This window comes from Anabrus simplex, chromosome 2 (assembly GCF_040414725.1).
Source record: "Anabrus simplex isolate iqAnaSimp1 chromosome 2, ASM4041472v1, whole genome shotgun sequence".
Classification (NCBI taxonomy): Eukaryota; Metazoa; Arthropoda; class Insecta; order Orthoptera; family Tettigoniidae; genus Anabrus; species Anabrus simplex.
This window is the reverse complement of record NC_090266.1, coordinates 1,026,676,748-1,026,701,653: the sequence shown is the minus strand read 5'-3', so window position 1 is coordinate 1,026,701,653 and position 24,906 is coordinate 1,026,676,748. Positions and strand designations below refer to the sequence as shown.

Genomic DNA, 24,906 nt, shown 5'->3' with positions numbered 1-24,906 from the left:
ACTCATGTTGAGGGCGATTTAAATCTAATTTGTAAGCGAGCATACAGGATCATTAAACCTGAAGTGATTGGTTTAATTTCAGTCCAGTTAGAATTACAAGTATAATGAACAAATCAGGTTTTCTCCATTTTCTGACAGATGACATTGCGTCTTATGTTTTTTATGAAGATACCTTGGCCTTCCTGTAGATGACGAAGGCGGTGTGATCAACTGGCTGATATTTTCAATGTGTTCATTTTCCTGCAAAGCATCTTGCAAATGGATATACTGTAATTTTCTGCTTGTAGTTTTGTCTGGTTATTTCGTATGTAGACTAAACATTATGATTCAGTTTTATCATACTGATCCACCAAATACAGTACCAGTTAGTAGCATTCCAGATCTAAGTATTGTACTGAAATAATTGAATCTTGTCATTATTCATTAACAGTAATAATTCTTGCATGACACAGGTTTATGTAGTAGTTCCCTAGTGATTTTGTCATGTTGAGAAATATTTGTAGAATAACCACCTGCTTAGGCTGTACATAATATTAAGCTTTTACAAGATCTGTAAATTTCAGGGATTTTCTGAATTTTTTTATCTCAACTATGTATACTCTCTCTCTTCTGTCAAACTGCTGCCCAGCTATTACAGTTGCTACTTCTCTCATAGCTGGGGTATTAAACTGGCTTTGATATTAACCAACAGACGTTTTACCAATGTGGATAACAATATTGAAATCTAGTACATTTGGTGGAACACTGTCAGTTGCAGTTTTGAAAGATTGAATGTAATTATTATGGCAGTGTAATATTTCTTGCGGGCCTGACTAAGGCATTTTAAATAGGTTCCCTAGTGATGTTACATCGAGTAGAAGCTTGTGTTTCAGGATCTGCAATGAAATAAATCTGTAGGAACTTATCATTAGGCCCAAAATTGTATACTTCTCCTTGTTCCTTACATGTCGGCGTGAAGCCACGTTAGAGTACTTGTGTACTTATAATAGAAGTAACGTGAAATGCATAATTATAATGATGTGCTTCATAAATCCTTTACTCTTTGAGTAGTCACCTGTAACAAACAAATGCAAAGGTTTGGGAAGGGGAAGGATTCCTTATAATTTTACTCTTCCCTGCAGACAACCTGTATCTTCTGATTCCTTCCATTTTAAAGCTGAACACTATTGGCAGACAACAGACATTGTACCTAAAGAAAGTGAAGCCCATTTTTGTAATTTATGGACAGATCGTAATCCATAGTGGAATACTCTTTATTGGACCACAAACCACGAATATCTCTTCCCTCTCTCAGACAGACTTCTCTGGTTCTATCAGAATATTGGTGATTGTTCTGCTCAGTAGAGGACTCTTTCTCTCTCTCTGAATAGTTTTGTTTCTGTCATCTGAGAGATTGTTATTTAACTCAGCAGATGATTCTGCATTTCTCTCTTAATTATGCCTATCTTGATCTAAAGACAGACTGTTGTTCCGATCTGGAGGAGACTCCCCTTTTCTTTGTGAAGTCATTCTTGCTCTGTTCTGTGAAAGTCAAGCATATCTTTGTTAGTCATTTTCATTGATAGTACATAACACACTATATTTGAATGCAGTGTACTACAACCTGTATTAAGTTTCCATCTCGGCATGATAGGTTATCATAGATTTTATATAGATAACGAAAAATCACTGGAACTCTGTATATTATTGTATGGTAGCATGTGCATCGAAATGTTCACAGATAGAATTTAAAAAAGCTGAGGTGCATAAAATTAACAGTGAAACTCCAAACACATCCCTTCCCCCTCTGCCCAGTCTTAACTAGACTGTGTAACATGTGCAAGGAAATGTTTACAGACAGAATTTTAATAATGCCAAGGTGAGGTGCATCAAATTACTAGGGAAACTCCAAACACACACCTCACCCCTACCCCCAATTTATTTCAACTCGACTGCGTAGCATGTGGAACGGTATGTTCACAGACTGAATGAAGAAGAGCCGAGGTTCATCAAATTACCACAGAAACTCCAAAACTGAATATATAAAAGCCAAGGTGAATTGAATTAATAGCCAAACTCCCAACATGTCCACTCTTCTCTGAAGTCATAACACTTACTGTGAATGTGCGGTCAACATGACCGCGGTGGAAAAATAAACATGGGCCACACCTCACATATCGCCCTCTCAGTATGTTTGTGTGCAGTACTTTCTATTTTAAGAGGACCTCTCCACTGTACTTATGTCATAAGTAACCATGCAGCCGCGATAAGAAGCTGAGTTTCGTAGCGGCCTGGGTGACTGCATATCCATTGTTTGAAGCAGTCTTCAGTTGATAGTGCAGTGTGCAGCAATGAATCAGCATGCAGGTACATCGGCGAGTGTCCGAACATGTGATGTAAATTACGAAGGAACAATTACCGAGTGGTTTGAGGAAGACATGAGTGATAAGGACGGTGGTGATAGTGAAATAGAGAGTGATCACAATACCGATACTGAGACAGAAGGAGAGGTAGAAGATTAAAGGTCCGCGCTACTGCCTGATGATTCACATTCTAAGTGTTTTTATTTTAGAAATAGATACAAATGGTCATCTGTGGAGCCTCCATGGAATGTGCGTACCCCTCATCATAATATTATGATTCACCGTCCCAGCTTGCGAACTTCAGCTTGAGTTGGAAACAGTGTGGATCCTGTTATGGCATGGACACAAATATTCAGTGAAGAAATGATGAATTTACTAGTGGACAAATGTGAAGCAGCATTACAAAATGTTGACATGGTTGAAATGAAAGCTTTTCTAGGCCTTCTTATTTATTCGGCAGTTTTCAAATTTAACAAAGAGGACATCACTTAAGTCTTCGCAGCTGATGGTACGGGCTGTGAAATATTTCGTGTTGTGATGTCATGTATGAGGTTTTCCATTCTTCTGTGCAGCTTGAGATTTGATAACCCTGAAAACAGAATGCAGTGGAGAGAGACAGATCCTATTGCACCCATATCTGAGCTTCTGAGTATGTTGATTCAGAACTCTCAAGGGTGTTACACCATTGGCACAAATGCAACAGTAGACAAGATGATAATTGGTTTCAGAGGTTGGTGTAAGTTCAGAATGTATATTCCGAACAAGCCTGAGAAATACGGAGTGAAATTGATGTGGCTAACTGATGCGAAAAATAGTTATTTTTACAATGCATATATTTATGCAGGGAAGCACACTAATGGAATAGGTCTTTCAAGGGACGATAGGAAATTTTCGAAGCCAACTCAGGCAGTTTTTCGTTTATTGGAACCAATACAGGGCACGAATAGGAATATAACAGCTGACAATTGGTTCACCTCAGTAGAGCTTGTTCAGGAGCTGAGGAAAAGGGGATTCACTTATGTTGGACAGTGAGGAAGAACAAGAAGGAAATTCCAACTAACTTCTTGCCTTCCAAGCAGAGAAAGGTCTGTTCCTCTGCGTATGGCTTCACGAAAGACATAACTCTTCTCTCGCACGTTCCGAAAAGAAACAAAGCTGTTTTCTTAGTATCCTCTATGCACCATGGAAAAGCAACTGATGCGGACCGGGGGAAGGAAGAGGTGATTTAGTTTTATAATTCTACGAATTTTGGAGTAGATACTTTGGATCAGGTGTCAGCCAACTACTGCACAGGTAGAACAAGAAGGTGGCCGATGCAGACATGCCAACTCTCCCGATTTAATCGGGAGACTCCCAATTTTTCATCGTTCTTCCCGATCTCCCTTTCGCCGGGACCGATCTCCTGATTTTCAGAACAGTTTCAGTAATTTTCGTATTATTTTAAACTACCAATAAAATGGTCCGTTATTGGACATTATAAATTTTCCAGCTAACTCACTCCTGGTTGCCAGCGTTTTGCCCCAGTGTGCTAAGTTGGGCTCTTCAGTTTGTAAATAGCACACTCACCAAGATGCATGGCTATTGCATACCGTGGAGGCCACTGCTTAGGCTACTTGGAGCCACCGGCAATGCCAATGCACTTTCAGAGACTGTCTCATTACCAAAAATTGATGCCTGCCTGGCCATCAGGTGATATAGATGTTGATTCCCACAGGGAACCTGAAATATTTGTTCTGAATGAATAACAAATATTCTTAGAACCTATTCATAGGCCTGTATCGCCCCCGCATTCCTACTGGTTGATATAGATTCATTCGGAACAAATGTTTCAGGTTCCCTATGGGAATCAACATCTATATCATCTGATGGCCAAGCAGACATCAATCTTTGGTAATGAGACAAAGTCTGTCATAGTGCATTGGCACTGCCGGTGGCTACAATTAGCCTACGCAGTGGCCTCCACGGTATGCACTAGCCATGCGTCTTGGTAGGTGTGCTAGGTACTAACTGATGAGCCCAGCCTAGCACATGGGGGCGAAACGCTGGCAACCAGGAATGAGTTAGCTGGAAAATTTATAATGTCCAATAACGGACCATTTATATTGGTATTATTCCTACTGGTTGTCACAACAACGGGCATAGTTTCTGGCTGTTTCGCAAGTACCGCATGGTCAAGCCGGTATTGAGTTTATTTTCTTGCTTTAATCCTGTTCATGCTTTAGGTAATGAAGAAAAGAAACGTAGGGTCGAAGTTGCAGCAATGAGTGCATGGGAAAGTATTGGGGTATTACGTGCGAGTGAAACAAAGGTGCAGTAGCAACACTAGCACATCTAAACATATTCTTTTCCCGCAAGAATTTTATTTCATGTCTCCTCATCCTTGTGCTCCATTCTAATAATGCGATGTAATAATTACAAGTCACACGATAATACAATGATTAGCTTGTATGAAGGTAAAAATTAAAATAATGACTTTCAATTTTATGCCAACACTTGGTATCGCAACGCCTCTGTGTGCGTGTGTCAGGCCCCCTCCCACCAACACCCAGCTGGATATCAACATTCGTTCAACTTCGTAGACGATCGAGATCTTTCGGCCGGCTGTCTGGCGGCATATGTATCAGCTGGAAATTCGGCTATTTCCTGCATAGAGTCTGGAAGTTTTTTGTTTCGCAATAGTTTATTCACCTCACTAATAATGGACATGGAAAATCTTATCAGTTTAGTTCAAAAACATGATTTCCTCTACGACAAGACCCACAAGTATTATTGGAACAACAACGTAAGAGAGAATGCCTGGACGGAAATAAGCAAGGGAATGAAAAATCAAACATGTTATAATATTCAGTTTCGTGGTAGATTAGGCCTATACGGTACTTAGTTTATTTCGCAATCATTGTTGACCTTATTTCAGAATCATATTATCATCTTGGAGTTCATATGCAGTACAGTATTTACCGTGAACAATTTTATAAGTGGCATTCACTACGGTTGTTGTACATGTATTCCTAATAAACAGTAATGCATAAGAAGCTGCTCTATTGCAGACAAATACATTTTACAAATTTTAATTAATGTTGAGCTCACCTCGATTAATGATTTCATCCTGTTGTGGCATGCAACTTACTGCATTGAAGTATTATCAAACCGTCCATTGCGTGCTTTATGTTTCCTGCGTAGAATCCTGGTCGATTCTATTCCACTCGATGTGAACGGTGGAGTGGAAATTTAGACTGATGGGTTCGATTCGATTCCGCAACGTGGCAGTGAGCATCTGGTGTTAGTGTTGTTACAGCATGACGTTGTATGGCATTGGCAAGTCCGGACAGGCTTTGTGACAGGCGCAAACGGTCAAACCCTTTGGTTACTTTATTCAGGAGCGAAATTGTAAGGATTCTCAGATAGGAACTTTGAAGACTTACAAAATTCCTAAGCATAGTCCAAGAGCGGATGTATCTTGTTTGTCTGAAAAGGTGAAGCATTGTTTTAACATTTCACCCCATTCTTCAGTTAAAAGGAAAACCCGGTTATCAGTTTCACTAACAAAAAAAAAGAACTACTGATGACACTAAGAGCCATGCTTTGTCACGTGAAGAATGACTGCTCATGTTCCTTTAATCAAATTTACATAAATCTTTTGCCTTTTTCTCTCAATTTTTATGGATATATTTGAGAATCCAAACGTAGCTCTTCAGTCAAGTATGCCACACATCCACTGATTGAGGTCAGTTCTGGAGGAACTATTGAAGAATGTGATTGCAGGGTTTGTGAAACCACACGTTATTAAAAGCTCCATTCTAATAATACGTGGTTGTCATACTCCAGCAAATCAAAAGGATGATTGTGATCTGATGGTAGGGAACTCTGCATTTGTTTTGGTGAACACTTAGAATTATTTAATAATAAGAATTTCATTATGGTCCATATTGAATTGAGATTTACAATGCTTATTGAAAATGAAAGGTTTCCACCTATTCAATACATTGACATAGTGATTCAATTAAGACATCACATATTTATTATAAACATAATGGTGTACATTATGGTACCAGTTTCGGCATCTCGTGTGCCATCATCAGCCATTGAGAAAATTATCGCAAGATATATTGGATGAATACATAAACTATTAGTACAATATAAAATATATACAGAGCATACTATTCTGATTAGCGGGTCTTACTTATATATATATATATATATATATATATATATACACATTAAAATATATTTGACTAAGTAGCAAATACCAGTTAATCTTTAGAAAGTTAAATATGTCTTCAAACACAACATTATCTTGTATGTAAAAAAATTTTGTTAATAGTTAAAAATGTCTGTAATTGGCCTAGAAAGGTACAAGGAGTTCCTTATAAAATTTATCATTAGTCCTTCAATAACATCTGACGTGTTGAATACATAGTTTCTAGAACTTTGTTCTTTGGTTAACGTATGAGTTGTACGTTTTAATGTAAAACTGTTTCTCACAATATATAATTATAAGATTAATATCATATAAAATTTTCCTTCATATTTAAAATATCAGTCTTAAAACCTCTAGTTCTGGATATGATTTAAGCTTGAACTCTGCATTCATAATATTGTTCAAAAAGTAAAATTGTATGGCTGAGGCCATATATTGATGGCTGAGATCTTGAGAAATTGTTTCAATGTCAGGTGGAATGGACAGATTAATACTGATCTCGAACCAGCACGGACCTACAAATAGAGAACGAATTGTGAATTTATGTGTTGAAATTCCAAAAATCGGAAGCGGCGCTTTCGAAGAAAAGGGAACAATAAGGTATGAAACTCGCCTCTGGCTCGATGTAACTGCATGTGGTGTTTGTGAGGAACTGGATTGTGAAGTGTCAAGTGACGGCCAGCAAGCGTCAGCTGTTGGGCGGGGCGTGTTAGGTAGGGGAAGGGGAAGTTGCGGTAGCGTGGGACTGTATGTCAGGCGGGTGTGGACTTCGCTGGGGATAGTAAGCCAGCGTGCTGCGTAATGTTTTGTGTACTAATTATTTCTTACGTATTTTTAGATTATTTATCACTGAAATGAGCATATCAAATAAAATTGTAGGTTTCTCTGAAAGATCATTGAAATTGTAATTAGGATTATAATACCGATCTAATGTAATGAAACATTTGCTCCGTCAGGTCTAATAGTAGGCCTTTGTACATTGTTTCAATGATGTCCAGATCGTTGCTAATACCGTGAAAATTATGTTTGTATTCTTCTATATGCTGGCCTATTGCTGAAAATTTCCTGTACTTATTGTCATTAATATGTTCGTTGTATCTAATATTAAATGATCTCCCAGTTTGTCTGTTATAAACACAGGAGCAGTCATTGCAATGAAACCTATAAACGCCTGATCTATCAAATGGATTGGATACATTAACCAATTTAGAATTATGAAAAATATCAAGGTTTCTGTTGTTAGTCCTAAAGGAAATGGTTTTTTTTTTTTTTTTTTTTTTTTTTTTTTTTTTTTTTTTTTTTGAAAACGTTCGTTAGGCTGAAAATCCCGGGGTTAAACGTGAATGTTGGATAAGCTTTTGCTTTAGTTGCTCCTTTTTGTAACTTAGTCCTAGGTCAGTGTTTGAACTTGTAAATTATACGTTCAATAAAACTTTTGTTATAACCATTATGGGCTGCGATCTGGTGTATAGTGTTAAGTTCTTTCTTGAGTTCTGTATTATATATAGGTACATTAAATGCTCTATGTATTAGACTATTATAGGTTGCTCTTTTATGACTAGGAGGATGCACAGAATCTTGTTTGATCGTCGTAGCTGTGTGTGTTGGTTTCCTGTAGATTTTATATTTAAAAGAAAATGGGAGTCTGGTGATGGTTAAGTCTAGAAAATTTAGGGTCTTATTACTTCCTGATTCTATTGTGAATTTGATATCGGTATCAATGTTATTAAGGTGCGTTAGGGTGGAGGGTGCATCAGTGATACGTTGGTCCATGATTATAAAAGTATCATCCACAAATCTAGACCATAAGGCTATATTATTGAATGTCTTGTTTTTTTCTATTTTTGTGTGTTCCGAAAAATTCATCTGTATCGCAAATATGGCTAAAAAACTAATAATTGAAACAGAGGCAGCTATCAGTAAAATGCCTACAGACACTCTAAATGAAGTCAGGTACAAGGCTAAAAAACAAATTAAAAACATCATCAGTACACCAACTAATATTATAAATACATCACAGCTCGAAGACAGAAAAAAGATTCGTCAACTCAAAAACAAAATCAGAAAGTCAAACATTATTATTAACAAAGCAGATAAAGATAATGCTACCGTTGTATTAGATCAGACAGATTACATAGCTAAAACACAAAATTTTTTCACAGATAAAACTTTCACAGTTATAGACAAAGACCCAACCCAGTCTATCCAAAAACAACTTAAACAAATTCTTAAAAATACAACATGCCTGTTTACTGAAAGTGAAAAGAGCAAATTGATTAACATGAACCCTGGCCTACAGACTGTAAAAGCACAACCAAAAATACATAAAAACGGAGTTCCTATATGCTGTATAATAAATTTCAGACCAAGACCTCTGTATAAAACAACGCAATTTATACATCAATTTTTGAGTAAGCATTACACTTTTCAAGCCAGTAAATGGATTTAAAAAACTTTAGAATGAATTAAACTGGATAATTTCAAATTACAACCACATCATACAGTGCACTCATTTGATATCACTAATATGTATGCTAACATTAAACCAGAACAAGTCATACCAGTCGTCTTAAAAAAAAACTTGCGCACTCATAGTCGGCTTAGCCAACTTGAAATAGACTATTTTATATCAATTTTGAAACTTTTAACCAATAATAATTATTTTACTTTCAACAAAGTAATGTACAAACAAGACGGTCTGGCTATGGGTTCACCGGCGTCAGGCATCCTGGCTGATATATACGTAGATTTTTTGGAACACACAAAAATAGGGGGAAAAAAGACATTCAGTAATATAGCCTTATGGTCTAGATTTGTGGATGATACTTTTATAATCATGGACCAACATATCACTGATGCACCCTCCACCCTAACGCACCTTAATAACATTGATACCGATATCAAATTCACAATAGAATCAGGAAGTACTAAGACCCTAAATATTCTAGACTTAACCATCACCAGACTCCCATTTTCTTTTAAATATAAAATCTACAGGAAACCAACACACACAGCTACGACGATCAAACAAGATTCTGTACATCCTCCTAGTCATAAAAGAGCAACCTATAATAGTCTAATACATAGAGCATTTAATGTATCTGTGTCTAATACAGAATTCAAGAAAGAACTTAACACTATACGCCAGATCGCAGCCCATAATGGTTATAACAAAAGTTTTATTGAACATATAATTTACAAGTTCAAACACCGACCTAGGACTAAGTTACAAAAAGAAGCTAATAAAGCTAAAACTTATGCAACATTCACGTTTAACCCCGACATTTTCTGACTAATGAACGTGTTCAAAAAAAAAAAAGAAACATCAACATTTCCTTTAGGACTAACAACAGAAACCTTGATATTTTTCATAATTCTAAATTGGTTAATGTATCCAATCCGGTTGATAGATCAGGCGTTTATAGGTTTCATTGCAACGACTGCTCCAGTGTTTATATCGGACAAACCGGGAGATCATTTAATATTAGATACAACGAACATATTAATGCCAATAAGTACAGGAAATTTTCAGCAATAGGCCAGCACATAGAAGAATACAAACATAATTTTCACGGTATTAGCAACGATCTGGACATCATTGAAACAATGAACAAAGGCCTTATATTAGACCTGACGGAGCAATGTTTCATTACATTAGATCAGTATTTTTTTTTTTTTTTTTGCTAGTTGTTTTACATCGCGCCCACACAGATAGGTCTTACGGCGACGATGGGACAGGAAAGGGCTAGGAGTGGGAAGGAAGCGGCCGTGGCCTTAATTAAGGTACAGCCCCAGCATTTGCCTGGTGTGAAAATGGGAAACCACGGAAAACCATCTTCAGGGCTGCCGACAGTGGGGTTCCAACCTATTATCTCCCGAATACTGGATACTGGCCACACTTAAATGACTGCAGCTGTCGAGCTCGGTGGATCAGTATTATAATCCTAATTACAATCTCAATGATCTTTCGGAGAAACCTACAATTTTATTTGACATGCTCATTTCAGTGATAATCTAAAAATACCTAAGAAACAATTAGTACACAAAACATTACGCAGCACGCTGGCTTATTATCCCCAGCAAAGTCCACGCCCCCCTGACATACAGTCCCACGCTACCGCAACTTCCCCTTCCCCTACCTAACACGCCCCGCCTAACAGCTGACGCTTGCTTGCAGTCACTTGACACTTCACAATCCAGTTCCTCACAAACACCACATCCAGTTACATCGAGCTAGAGATGAGTTTCATACCTTATTGTTCCCTTCTTTTCTAAAGCGCCGCTTCTGATTTTCCGAATTTCAACGCATAAATTCACAATTCGTTCTCTATTTGTAGGTCCATGCTGGTTCGAGATCAGTATTAATCTGTCCATTCCACCTGACATTGAAACAATTTCTCAAGATCTCAGCCATCAGTATATGGCCTCAGCCATACAATTTTACTTTTTGAACAATATTATGAATGCAGAGTTCAAGCTTAAATCATATCAAGAACTAGAGGTTTTAAGACTGATATTTTAAATATGAAGGAAAATTTTATGATATTAATCTTATAATTATATATTGTGAGAAACAGTTTTACATTAAAACGTACAACTCATACGTTAACCAAAGAACAAAGTTCTAGAAACTATGTATTCAACACGTCAGATGTTATTGAAGGACTAATGATAAATTTTATAAGGAACTCCTTGTACCTTTCTAGGCCAATTACAGACATTTTTAACTATTAACAAAAATTTTTGACATACAAGATAATGTTGTGTTTGAAGACATATTTAACTTTCTAAAGATTAATTGGTCTTTGCTACTTAGTCAAATATATTTTAATGTATATATATAAAAGTAAGACTCGCTAATCAGAATAGTATGCTCTGTATATATTTTTTTTTTTTTTTTTTGCTAGGGGCTTTACGTCGCACCGACACAGATAGGTCTTATGGCGACGATGGGATAGGAAAGGCCTAGGAGTTGGAAGGAAACGGCCGTGGCCTTAATTAAGGTACAGCCCCAGCATTTGCCTGGTGTGAAAATGGGAAACCACGGAAAACCATCTTCAGGGCTGCCGATAGTGGGATTCGAACCTACTATCTCCCGGATGCAAGCTCACAGCCGCGCGCCTCTACGCGCACGGCCAACTCGCCCGATGTGTATATATTTTATATTGTACTAAAAGTTTATGTATTCATCCAATATACCTTGCAATAATTTTCTCAATGGCTGATGGTGGCACGCAAGATGCCAAAACCGGGACCATAATGTACACCATAATGTTTATAATAAATATGTGATGTCTTAATTGAATCACTGTCAATGTATTGAATAGGTGGAAACCTTTTATCTTCAATAAGCATTGTAGAACACTTTGAAGTCTGAGGAAAAGTGCATATTCTTAAAGTCTGTTAGAAAGTGTTTCTCTTCATCATGTGACTACATGGTACACAGATTTTAATTCAAAGATGAAGTTTTAATTATGGCAGAAGTTCCAAATTGTTAGTAAGGATTGTCATCATTTTCTAGCCTTAGATTTTTCATTAACAAGTTTCCAAAAATTCTGACTAGCGAAACGGAACATTTAGATAAAGACACTGATATTCTGTACTCCCAATTCTGTAACTTTAAGCTCGAAGAAACAGACGTTGCAAAACAAAGAATTGATGTTTAGTGAGCATTGCTAGGTCAGATGAAATCAGCTGATGGTGTACTTAACACGTTCCCTGCGGCAGTGAATTTCGATGACTTAATGTTACGTCGTATCGGCCCACCGGTGACCCGATGCTGCCTTTAGTTATTATCGGTTCGGGTCACCGGTGACCTGACGAAATTCACTTTGTTTACTCCCTAGTATGAAATCCTGAGCAATGCATGTGCACTTGTGTGCGTCATTGTTGAGGAGACATTCCAGCGTATTTACCTGTGCGACAGTGTTCTGATTCAACAATTGCGTGAAACAGAAATGATCCCGGAATTAATTGTTAGATTCTCGTTCATTGATCAGTTTTTATTGGAATATGAGAAGCCTATGTTAATTATTTTCATACTGTTGTCACTTTGTTCCAAATAATGAACAATTCGTCCGGGATCCAGTGCTATCCTAACCCTCTTTCTTTTCCGTGCCACCGGTGTGTCAGAATGTGGAGGCTCCATACCTAAAAAGGACGTGAAATTGCTTGTAAATATTATCTACGGAAGATAACAAATAAAGGACGTGAAATTGCTTGTAAATATTATCTACGGAAGATAACAAATATGTCAATAACTACTCCAGTAACCTCTATTCGCTTACCTAAGAGCAATGCAGAAAGCAGATATCAGAAGGGTGGTACTCCTTAACCAACAATCTACCATCTAGGGGCAGCAACACTCTAGGCTTCATTCACTGTAATCGCGCCAAGCGATTCCCATGTAAAAATATGGGTCAGACAACAATCGGGACTCAGGGTAACCCGAAGCGATATGAATGGAAGATGAAAAAAAACTTCCTTCGGGTCACCGATGGGCCGATCAAAACTAGCAGTATGCCTCAATCCTTTACTTCAATTGGAACACTATGTTGCCATTAGTTAACGGAAATTCTTAACTAGGACATAGTTACTTACTTCGCAGTTTTGGGAAGTTCACGCCGACGGATAAGAGCAACACGTTTCGGGGCACATGGTGACCCGAACCGCACGGAACGTGTTAAATATGACAAACTCTCTAAGGGAGGCCTTTCCAACTCAAGCACTTCGTGCTGGGGTGCACCAGCGCTGCACTCAGCAGCACTGTTCCCCTCCTTCCCCACCTACCCCGTGCAGTGCTGGTGCATGTGTGCGTAAGAGACAGTACATTCATTCTCTCTCTCTCTCTCTCTCTCTCTCTGTGTGTGTGTGTGTGTGTGTGTGTGTGTGTGTGTGTGTGTGTGTGTGTGTGTGTGTGTGTGTGTGTGTGTGTGTGTGTGTGTACGTGTGCGCGCGCGGTGTGTGTGATTCTCAGTAGAAACTATTTGGTAGAACGGATAGCGGAGCAATTGGTTTCTCCTTTGTTAAATATTTTGTTTAATCCTTCATGGGTGGATTCATATTTTGTTCTCAATACCGAAGGGAAAGCTCAATGTTTAATTTGTCATGTCATTTTAAGCGTAAAGTCTTCAACCGTTCGACTGCACTACAACAATAAACAGATTTCAATCTATGATGACATTGTTAGTGCAGCAAGAACTGAACTACAGTAAATGCAAAGTTAAGATCAGAACTGCCAAGTTCTTCAGAGATAAGTAATAACTTACTCATTAGGAATTGTTTTACGTGCAATTTAAGGGATTTGTTTTCGTTTTTTGGATTGTATTATTAAGAACTGTTTAGAATTAGATTTAGAGGTGCTGCTAGGTAAACCCAAAGATAATTATTTTATCTCCTTGTCCCACGGATACTTGAACCCAACACTTTAGAAGGCGCAGTTCGAGCAAGTCATGGGCTATTGTTGCTCTGAAAATTTCAAATTTATTGATGGTGAATTTGTAAAGAATGTTTAATAGAGTGCTCGGAATTATTGTGTCCACGTGCTGTGGCCCACTTGTTAAAGCTTGTTAAAAAAATAAAAATATCTCTCATCGTGTACAGGAACTTGGTGCCGACTAGAAAGAGCAATTCCGGAACAAATGCGGCACTTTCCAGAAGTACTCGATTGCTCTCGATGAGACTACTGACAAAAGTGATACGGCACAGCTGTCTATTTTCGTCGGGGGAGTCGAAAAGGATTTCGCTATAACTGAGGAACTACTGGACATCATTCCCCTCAAAGATACTACCACTGGTGCAGATATATTTGCAGCTGTTGAAGGGATGAAGACGCAATGAACGATATGGGCTTATCATTCGGAAATCTGTGTAGCGTCACTACGGACGGAGCACCAGCGAAGTCATCGGGAGAGCAAGGTTTTACAGGCCGCATCAAAAACGAAGGTGCGCGATGCTGTGTTACCTCCAGTATTATCGGTACATTGTGTTTTAGATCAAAAACAATTATGCGCAAAGAACTTTCGGAACTTTAAATCTGTTATGGATACTGTGTCAAAATGTGTAAATTTCTGCAGAAAGCAATGTTTGAACCAGCGGCAGTTCAAAGAATTTTTAAAAGATCTCGAGGCAAAATGTAGCGACATTCCTTTTTATTTTATTGTGCGCTGGTTAACTTGCGCGAACGTGCTAGCAAGCTTATTTAAAATAATTAAGAATTTGCTCTGTTCATGGAGATGAAAGTTTCCCCACTACCAACTTAGCGGAATAAACAATGGGTAGCTGACCTCACTTTCATGGGAGACATAACGCCTTATTTGAATTATTTAAACAGTTTATTGCAAGGGAGAAACAAATTGATTAGCACCATGTGTGATAGAATTAAGGCTTTTAAAATGCAGAGTTTGTTATTGAAAAGTCAACTTGAAGCCGGAAATTTTGACAGTTTTTCTTTATTAAAATCATTACATTTGTCTACTTATGAAAATCTTGGAGACTATCAGACATTGTTACAGACTTTGCACTCTGAATTCAGTGCCCGATTCAAAGAAATGAATGATATGGCACCTCAACTTGAAATATTTATGTCCCCATTTTCAGCGCGTCTTGAAAAATCACCATCATATTTCCAAACAGCGCTAATAAAACTGCAGTGTGATGCAATCCTAAAGGACAGGTACTACCACTACAGCGGAGATTTAAGTTCCTGTTACAAATGTGTTTAACCGCAAGAATTTCCTAGACTTCAAGCACTTGCCTTAAAATTTACGTCAATGTTCGGTACAACGTATGCATGCGAACAGATGTTTTCAGTTCTGAATTTAAATAAATGGAGAACTGGGACTTCTCTGTCTAATGCTGACTTAGAATTTCTACTGCCAAATCTATTGCACCCAATATTGGTAAATTACACTAGTTGCCGCAAAACGATGTCAACAGTCGACTTAAATGCTAAATGTGCATTAAGGCAAATGCAATGTATGTACAGAATAAATTGTGTGTTTATGTGTTCACAGAACTATCATAAATAATATTGTTTTCATAGGCTGCGCGCTGACTTGACGATCTGTTGTTCTGCCTCTGCCACTTCCCCTCCTTCCACCACCACCTCAACGGTGCTCGAGCACTGCGCAGGGGCTGCTGCCGTGGCCAGCCGGGGCTGTGGGAGCACCTCAGTTGGAATCGCTTGCTCTAAGGTGATGCTTGTTATATTATCAGTTCCACATAGCAGTGCAGAATGTGAAAGGATTTTTTAGCAGAGTCATAAAGACAAAAACACGGTTCAATCCTTGCTGTCTGAACAAACCTTGGAGAAACTTTTAACCTTAAAATCAATTCAGCAAGGCAAGTGCTATCAGCAAAAGTTTACTTCCGAGTTTCTGAGGATTGTAAAGTCAGCTTGTGGGTGTGTTGAACAACAATTAGTCATAATGTGATCATGACCTAGATGTTAGGCCGCTTTAAACAACAATCATCATCATGTGATCAGCATGTTGAAGGATGAGAAGTCACATGTTCCTAAATTTCAGGAATGTCCAGTATTTAGTATTCACATATAAATAATAAAATATATATATATGTAGGCCAAATAGTGTTGTTAATGTATTGAATTAATACATATTTTGATATTAGTGATGGCTTAATACGTCCCGATTCACTGCCAAATTTCTCCTGATTGTTTACTTTTAACAGTTGGCATGTGTGCCAATGGCAGTCTTCTTCCGTACTGTCGTTATTGCAGCTGTGAATGCAAATATCTTGCATCAGTCCTATCGCGAGTGCCCCCAAATGACCAGGCAACATTTTATGAAAGAACTTGCTGCTCAACTCACTTGGCCACACATATTAAGATGATTATCAAATCCCAGAGATATTCGAGGCGCTGTCTTTAAAATTTTGAACATCCCTGAGCAGCATATCAACATTGCTGAGGAGAAGCTTGAAAAGCGGATAACTTGTCGTCTGTGCTCACCAGCAAAGAAGGGGAAAACATTACAAGTGCTACAGATGTGTAAAACCAGTATGCTTGGAGTATTCAAGAAAGATCTGCTTCAAAAGTGTTGAGTGAGAGTAACATTGAGGGCCAAGTTCAGTGCTTGCAGTTTCCACCCCAACAAGAGATCAATCTCGTGTGGTTAATTTTCAGTGCAGTGGATATCAAACATCTTTAATACCCAAGTTAGGATCCAGTTTTGTTGATAGTTTAAAGGATATGTGTGCTTAAATGGATCAGTGCATTGTGAGTAACGAAAATTGCTGCAACTGTAATCTGAAGGTGTGAGGCTTCTAGAAATTAACAAATAGAAAATGTTGTAGTTTTGTGTTGAATAAGGTGTAATTATTCAATTGAAAACGGCTAGCAATTTCATTAACCGTCCCTTCTGTAGTCACATTAATTTTGATGCGGTCTCTGTGACCTCACGTCCATGTTGATGTCACTGAAAATGTACATCCATAGTTAAGGGTTAACTTGACTGTTAGCTGCTGGCTGAAGCCGTTGATACCGTGGGTAAGAGGCTGGATTGCAATCTACTCATTCACTCTGAACCTGTTCATTTACATTTTCATACTTCAGAATGGAGATTGTGTGAAAAAATAAACTGTTAAATGTCCAGAAGTAGACACAAAAATTACTGTATGTACTTTAAATGAAATTTTAATCTACATTAGTTACTTGAGGTTAATAAACAATTTATTTTCATAAGGATTAACTAATTCATTGATTTTTTTTTTTAATTCATTGTTTTTTACTGCAAACTGTGGCATAAACAGTTAGTGGGCTGTGTGTTATAGATATATGCTTTTGAAGCTTTTTTTGGGTACAAATTATGCCGAACAATTCTTATCCTGCCGGGCTGAGTGGCTCAGACGGTTAAGGCGCTGGCCTTCTGACCCCAACTTGGCAGGTTCGATCCTGGCTCAGTCCGGTGGTATTTGAAGGAGCTCAAATACGTCAGACTCGTGTCGGTAGATTTACTGGCATGTAAAAGAACTCCTGCGGGACTAAATTCCGGCACCTCGGTGTCTCCGAAAACCGTAAAAGAGTAGTTAGTGGGACATAAAACAAATAACATTATTATTATTAATTCTTACTCTCATAGTATAGATGTATCTTCAGGGGTTTAGCCAACGTAAGCTAACAAGTTGCACGGACGGCTGTTTTTTCTTCTACTTGCTTCTCTAAAATTGCTGCTGCTCGGCTTCTTTGATCGTAGGTGAATGTTTATATGCATTTTAATAGTTACCAAACATTTCACAATCGCCTTCTACTCAACTCCAATCGACTACTTCTCCATGCTAGCTATCTGGGAAAGAATTCTGGAGAGAGCCCCGACAGTAGCCTATAGATTGGAAAAGAAATAAAGATAACCAAGCCATTTGGTTGCACAGTCTTGGCCGTGTAGCTAATAGCTTGGGTTTGGGTGGTGGTATATTTAAAACCCTGCTGTTGACAGCCCAGAAGGTGGATTTCCATTGTTTCCCATTTTTCAGACCATGCGAATACTGGGGCTGTAAAGGCCATGGTCACTTCCGTTCCAATCCTATCCCATCATTGCCATAGGATCTTAGTGTGTTGTACAGCAAGAGCAAAAATAAATAAATCAAGCAAACAGAATGTGAGAGGCTTGCAGTTTAGAAAATGAACTTGTTCCACCAAGAGTAACTGCCTCTGCATGCGTGTTTTGAAGTATTCTGGTAATCTGAACATTGATATTGTCACAAAAATGTTATGTTCATTTAATGGTATTGAAGTGATTGGTGCATTGCTTTGGCAGATGGTTTCCTATTCGACAGCCTGATCTGAAATCTTTGAGGAACTGAGAAAATTTTGGCTGAAAAATCGCGGAACAACATTGGCCTTAAAATCCCAGCCAGAACCCATAGTGAGCCAAGATTGTTCCAGCGGTCCTAGATATACCTGGGATGAGCAGAAAAAAGTTTCTTGAGGTATAGCAAATAATAAAAGAAGATGATCTTAGTGGTAACTGTGCAGTACATTCAACTGCAGCGACAAAAGTCTCATGGAGGGATTCTCATCAATGTATGTATTTGTACAGGATTACAATTTGCCTACATGAAATAAATTGTGCAAAAAAGGATTTTGCTATTAGAATGGAATAGCAACTGGTGCAGTTGAAAGAAAATATAAGCTTTTGAACACTTTGATATTATCTCCGAAGGAGAAACATATCATGATGGATCCAACTAGCTTTCTTAAAGATATTGTGCAGCGCCGGCCTGCGAAAAAGAAATTCTCTCCGGCGAAAGGTTGAAGAGGTGATTTACCCTAATTTAGGTGTGCTGATTTCAAATACGTAAACCGTTTTTATCTATCACATATATCTGTTTTGCTATTTGAAATCCAAATTTGACGTATTGTAATTTCGATCGAATAAGACCATAATAGAGAATATATGTGATTTTAAAAAACAAAAAATAATGGGACATTATCAAATTGCAACAAATATACAAAAAATAACATGTTCATTGCCAGAATGTATGAATCTCACTACAAGAACATTGTTTGCTGCACCTTCATGTGAATGAACGCTGTATTGATTTGCGATTTTCTTCAGTAGTGTTATCTCGCACTAGACACCAACAGTAATCTGACATCATGGAGACGTCCCATCGTCCCGGATACCTTCATTCCATTTCTTTTAGATCCTGATGGAAGCGCTGGCCATGTTCCTCGCTGAATGCTCCTAAATTTGCAGGAAAATAATCCAGATGACTATACAGGAAATGTAATTTTAAGCTCATATGGCAACCCAATTTCTGGAAGTTTTACAGCATGGTTTCCACAATCTGTTGGTAGTTGACATCTTTAATATTACCCAGGAATTTGCTACAAACATCCTTGGACGATTCCCATGCCTGAAGCTGTGTTTCGTTCGTCGTACTGAATGCCGGCTCCTTCATAATCTTCCGAATTTGGGGGCCGTCAAAAACACCTTCCTTAATTTTGCCGTCCGACAGTTCTGGAAATTTCTGACAGAGGTACCAAAAGCAGGGACTGCCTCCATCCAAACTCTTCACGTACTGCTTCATAATTCCCAATTTAATGTGTAAAGGGGGCAATAACACACTTTGACGATTAATTAATGGACGATTTACAATGTTTTTTCTCCAGGCATGAATTGTTTCCTCTTGGGTCACTCAGACACTAACCAGTGACGATCCCTGTCCCGAGAGTCCCACTCAAACAGAAAACACGGAAACTGTGTATATCTTCTTTGCTGTCCTAATGTGATACCGCACACTTTTAAATCACAGCAGAGTAACCATCTGTGTTCATTGTAATTCAGTTTCTGCAACACCATAGATAAATTGTGATAGTTTTCACGAAGAGATGTTGAACGGGCGACTGGCACTGAAGCAAGTTTATTTCCATTGTGGAGAACACCTTTGAGACTTCTTTTACTGGTATCAATAAGTAGACGCCAGTCCTTTGCTTGGTAAATAGTTCCAAGACTACGAATCAAGCCAGGTGTATCACAGCAAAACACAAATTTGTCTTTGTGAACAAGAAACTGCCGGAATTCTTCCTCCCGATTTCTGTAACAATGTGAATTTGTCCCAGGAAGTAAAAAATTGCTCTTTTAATCTTGATCCTAAAAGTTCACTCTTTTCTATAGTGAGACCTAGGTCACGCACCAAAACATTTACGTAACACTGATTATAAAGAGGTGGAGTTTTATCCTCAACATCCGAAAGGTATCACCACCACCATCCTCCGCACTTGAAGATGACGAACCCACACTCTTGGTAACTGTATTGGTGGTTTTGGGACAGGAATATCGGGTAAATGGCATAATATTTTGCTTCTGGCCTTTAATTGTATACTGGCCACATATATAACAGAAAGAGTTGGGATTGTTCACACATTTTCACCTCTGAACATCACTGCCACTTGCCATTTTAACACAAACTAACTCACTTATTCACTCAATCGACTTCAAGTGCATGTTGTAACTTTTAGACAAAGGCGTGACACACGTTCTCAGATTCTCATCTCAGAATACGGAGAAACGCGATCTTGGCATTTTGACCTTGTCTAACATTGCATATGCACGAACTGCAACTGTTGTAATTGTTCTTCCAGTTTTCCTGTATGATTACCTACTCCCTCTCCAAAACAGAGCACATGCAATATTTTCTCTCAGACATGTTAGCTGCCTCTGTGGAGCAGTGGTAGAGTGTCGGCCTCCGGATCCCAAGATAGCGGGTTCAAACCCGGCAGAGGTAGTCGGATTTTTGAAGGGCGGATAAAAGTCCATTCGACACTCCATGTCGTACAATGTCGGCATGTAAAAGATCTCTGGTGACACATTTGGTGTTTACCCGACAAAATTCATTAAATCTCAGCTATAGACGCCCAAGAGAGTTTCGGTTTACTCGGTCTGCCATCTAGTGGGCCTAGAGTAAAACGGAACGTCGAAATTGACAAGCAGACAGCCAAATGGCGTCAAATTGAAATGTCTGCACACGGTAGCTGAGGCCATATGATTATTATTATTATTATTATTATTATTATTATTATTATTATTATTATTCAGACATGTTCATACCTGCATTCCATACAACCCGTCCAAACCTCATTTACAACAAGGAAGCTCCATTAGCATAAACATTAGACGTACTTGTGACATATCTGTGCATGATATGAAACAACGGGTATTATGTTTTACATAACGACACTAAATGTAACATATATCACATACAATGACTTTTGCCAGAAAATCTTCGCAGGCCAGTGTTACTGATAATAATAATGTTATTGGTTTTATGTCCCATTAACTAATTTGATGGTTTATGGAGATGCTGAGGTACCGGAATTTTGTGCAGTGGGAGTTCTTTTATGTGACAGTAAGTCTATCGACATAGGACTGACATATTTGAGGACCTTCGAATACCACCAAACAGAGCCAGGGTCAAACCTTCCAACTTGGGCTCATGAAGCCAATGCCGTTACCGACTGAGCTACTCAGCCCGGTACTCAGGTTAATAGTTTTTCTTAGTGAGCTTTACACTACAGCTGATTTGATAACCAAACAGGGTAGTAGCATTCATCTGACTTGAGTGTAGTCAAAGAGGACTAACTATTCTTAAATATGCCTTGTTTATTGCAATGAACACCCAAGGAGCCCCCTCTAATAAATAATTGCCCAGAATTTAAAGGGGCCGATGACCTTCGATGTTAGGCCCCTTAAAACAACAAGCGTCATCATCATCAAGCAGAATTTCAACCTTCACCGAGCAGTGCAAGTAACGTTTCATGTGTCAATGGGACTATCTTATGATATGCAGTGTGAGTCTCAGTCAGTTCAGTGTTCTGTGCCTGGGCAAGTGAATGATGGAATGGCCTCCTTCTAATGCAACAGTAATTTATCTGCTTAGGGCGTTTCATGACTTCTGAATTAATTCACTGTTGAAAAGTGGATTTTCGTGTGCTGTAGATTTTTGAAATATGGATCTGCCGGGAGGGAGAGAAGAGAATTCTGTGAACAATTTCCTGGAGTGCAGGTGCCAATGCATTATAGAATTAAGAAAATTATCAATAAATTCAAAACTGTGGTTTCAGTGCTAAACAAAATAAGTTATATAACTGCCTTAACTGATGAAAAGTTTAGGATATTTGTGTGACTTGAGTGATCCCCCATAAAAGACCTTTAAGGAAACTGGCTCAGCAAAGTGAGTTTTATATTCTTCTGCATGGTGGGTGGCAAGAAAACAAATTTAAGCCTCTCACTGAATGCATAGCTTAAGCCTAAGAGATCTAGTTGGAAAAAGACATTATTCAGTCTGTTTCTTCAGTCTTTCCACAGTGATGTAATAAATCCTTAATTAGTGCTGTTTTCTAAAGAGATGTGATTTCATTTGTACAGATACAAAAATTCACACAATAACCGGTATTGGTCACGTGAGAATCTGAGACTTAATTCGTTAACCTGCACTTCATGACCTTAACTCTTACAATGCCAAGATGCCGATGCATCGGCTCTTACATTCTGTACGAAAATCGCCAGGATGCCGATTCCATCGGCACCCTCTTATAAGTGGTGTAGTTATGCAGTAAGGTGCTAGATTGCGCTACAAATCAAGTAGAAATGAGGTAGAATGTTTGTAATTCCTTCTTATATCATTAGATGGCACTGACATAGCTTCATTTCTGCTAGTTTACTCGTCAATTGTGAGTGTATGATCTATGAGCGCTTGACGTCTCTGATCCAATATGGCAGCCTCCTTGTTTTTGTCCGCGTGTTGTGATCTTTTTCTAAAATTTTGTGTTATTTATTGTAATATATTAAGTTTATTATTATTATTTCTACTGTAGTTATAGTTACATAGCAATTTATTTAGGTCGTAGTAAAATTGTAAATAGTACATTTATCACAAGGCATGACGTCACATAGGCCTATTTCGGGAGAAGAAATTGAGGAACTTTTGGGTTGCTTTGAAGATGTAAGTGACTGTAATTTTAGTAAAGGTCATTATTATGATGTTTCTGGGTCTTTAGATAGCGCACCAGAGAATGATGGAGCCGTGCCATTGGCTAATGGGCTTACAACATTTCATGCAATGTCAAAGAGTTACAGTGACAGTGCTAAAGAAAACGACAGTGACAGTATATTAGCTGATTGTTGGATTGAATGCATATTCCCTGAAAGTAATGTTGTCTATCCCCACCATTTTTATGAAATCCCAGGACCCATGTAGGCCTTCCTCAATCTGATGCTCCACCCATATAATATTTCAATCTGTTCTTTACACTTTCATTCCTGACACTATTAGTTGATTTTGTATGTTAATATTTAATTTCGTGTGGCTATTTCTAGCCGAGTGCAGCCCTTGTAAGGCAGACCCTCCGATGAGGTTGGGCGGCATCTGCCATGTGTAGGTCACTGCGTGTTATTGTAGTGGAGGATAGTGTTGTGTGTGGTGTGTGAGTTGCAGGGATGTTGGGGACAGCACAAACACCCAGCCCCCGGGCCATTGGAATTAACCAATGAAGGTTAAAATCCCGACCCCGTCGGGAATCGAACCAGGGACCCTCTGAACCGAAGACCAGTGCGCTGACCATTCAGCCAACGAGTTGGACGATTTTGTATGTTGTTCTGATCTTATGAACTGTTCTGTAGTAACAAACACTGCTACTGGACACAGTTCTCTTCAAATAATTACTATTACTCTCCAAAAATTCATAAAATATCCAATCATTGACAGGTTACACTGTTGGTGTCTTTTTCTCCACATGTTCAATGTTTTTGAAAATTAGTTTATAAATTGGAAAGTAGACCTACATTAACAATATAAATTGGTATATATGATCCCAGACAAGAGTTAAGATTAAATATCTTCACTTAGTCACTTTTTATTTAGTGTAAAATGTGCTAATTAATTTCAAATTATTATTTTTTCTTTTAAAAAATAAAAAAATAACATTTTTTGGCACAGTATTCCATGAAATTTTGTTTTTTGAAATGCAGGTCACATGTTTATATTCCTTGGAGTATATCAAGCTCACATACCAAATTTCACCTCCATATATTTTAAACTGAGATGTAAATAATGTTTTTTATACAGTTATGCAAAATCCCTTGAAACATGCTTGGCATTCTATGCATATGATGCCCTATTATGGGTCGGCATCCAAAGGGTTAAAAGAGGAGTTTCGTGTGCTATTAGTACTAAATGAATTACAGAGCCAGTAGTGACACCATAAATCCTCATCAATACATGGAGTTAATATTGAACACTTTTCCTCAAATGACTGAACAGGAAATGTCAGTTGGGTATTTCCAGTAAGAAATACAGCTCATAATGCTCACAATTCAATGAATGCAGTGCATTATGTTTTTGGGGACAGAATAATTAGTGCAGGATTATGGCCAGGTCACTCCTGGTTTAATACCTTGCAACTTCTATTTGTGGGGCACTTTGAAGGATAAAGACTATACAGAAGTAACCCACCCTATTACATCTCCAGAGGTGTCAACCTTTGAAATGGCTTTTCCGTAATCCCCCTCCCCTACCCTCCAAAAAATGTTGGAATCAAATCCAAAGCACACACATCTCTTCTGGAAAACGACACCCTCTTTGCCCTTCCCAACAACAATCTATTCTAAAATATATCCTATTACACAATAAATTTGCACATTACCAGTTAGTTCTGTCATAAAATATTCTTTTTAGCTTGTTTCCCACGCAGCAGGTGCTTTTGTGTGGGATTTTTCTCGTAGCATCCTTCCCACCGTGAGGACATTTTCACCTTATCAACAATAACCGATTTCAGTTCAGATGTCATTTTTGTAGGTCTGAAGTGCTTCTGTTTTTTTCTTCTTTTTCCCCAATTAACACTGAAAA

General features: G+C 38.3%; 1 protein-coding gene across 7 annotated transcripts in view; it reads left to right on the top strand.

Annotated features, from left to right (window-relative positions):
* The window catches only part of Pym (partner of Y14 and mago), a 172,552-nt gene that overhangs the window by 47,246 nt on the left and 100,400 nt on the right, over positions 1-24,906 (top strand). For 2 of the 7 annotated variants that reach the window (XR_010859351.2, XR_011017855.1), the window contains one exon: positions 15,584-15,734. The exons of the other annotated variants lie outside the window; for them this stretch is intronic. The gene's annotated coding sequence lies outside the window, so the exon portion shown is untranslated. The remainder of the gene's footprint in view (positions 1-15,583; positions 15,735-24,906) is intronic. 7 annotated transcript variants of the gene reach the window in all.